Here is a 1,226-nt window from a genome sequence, read left to right as displayed (position 1 = left end):
GAGAACCCTGCAATGGCAGAGGTGAATTACATGGGTGAACCCTATGAGAACACCTATAATTCCTCATGGAGAAATCATCCAAATTTCTCATGGAAGGATCAACAGAAGCATCAACAAGGCTTTAATAATGGTGGAAGAAACAGGCTTAGCAATAGCAAGCCTTTTCCATCATCTTTTCAGCAACAGACAGAGAATTCTGTGTAAAGCCCCTCTAGCTTAGCAAACATAGTCTCTGATCTATCTAAGGCCACTTTAAGTTTCATGAGTGAAACAAGGTCCTCCATTAGAAATTTGGAGGCACAAGTGGGTCAGTTGAGTAAGAAAATCACTTAAACTCCTCCTAGTACTCTCCCAAGCAATACAGAAGAGAATCCAAAAAGAAAGTGCAAGGCCATTGATATAATCAATATGGAAGAATGCACAAATGAGGAGAAGGACGTGAATCCCAGTAGGAAGAACTCCTGGGACGTCCTCTGAACAAAAAGGAGTTCCAAACTAAGGAACCTAAGGAATCTGAGGCTCACCTAGAGATCGTAGAGATTCTATTGAACCTCTTTTTACCATTCATGAGCTCTGAGAATTATTCTTCCTCTGAAGAGGATGAAGATGTAACTGAAGAGCAACTTGCTCAATATCTAGGAGCCATCATGAAGCTGAATGCCAAGTTGTTTGGTAATGAGACTTGGGAAGGTGAACCTCCCTTGCTCATTAGTGAACTAGATAAATGGGTTCAGCAAACTCTACCTCAAAAGAAACAAGATCCTGGTAAATTCTTAATATCATGTACCATAGGCACCATAACCTTTGAGAAGGCTCTATGTGACCTGGGGTCAGGTATAAATCTTATGCCACTCTCTGTAATGGAGAAGTTGGGGATCTTTGAGGTACAAGCTGAAAGAATCTCATTAGAGATGACAGACAAGTCAATAAAACAAGCTTATGGATTGGTAGAGGACGTGTTAGTGAATGTTAAAAGACTTTACATCCCTGCTGATTTCATAATCTTAGACACTGGGAAGGATGAGAATGAATCCATCATTCTTGGAAGACCCTTCCTAGCCACAGCAGGAGCTGTAATTGATGTTGACAAAGGAGAGCTAGTCCTTCAATTGAATGGGGACTACCTTGTGTTTAAAGCTCAAGGATCTTCTTCTGCAACCATGGAAAAGAGGCACGATAAGCTTCTCTCAATACAGACTCAAACAAAGTCCCCACAATCAAACTCT

The sequence above is a fragment of the Arachis duranensis genome, chromosome 2 (assembly GCF_000817695.3).
Source record: "Arachis duranensis cultivar V14167 chromosome 2, aradu.V14167.gnm2.J7QH, whole genome shotgun sequence".
Taxonomy (NCBI): Eukaryota; Viridiplantae; Streptophyta; class Magnoliopsida; order Fabales; family Fabaceae; genus Arachis; species Arachis duranensis.
The sequence above is the reverse complement of the archived record's forward strand: the minus strand, read 5'-3'. Positions refer to the sequence as shown.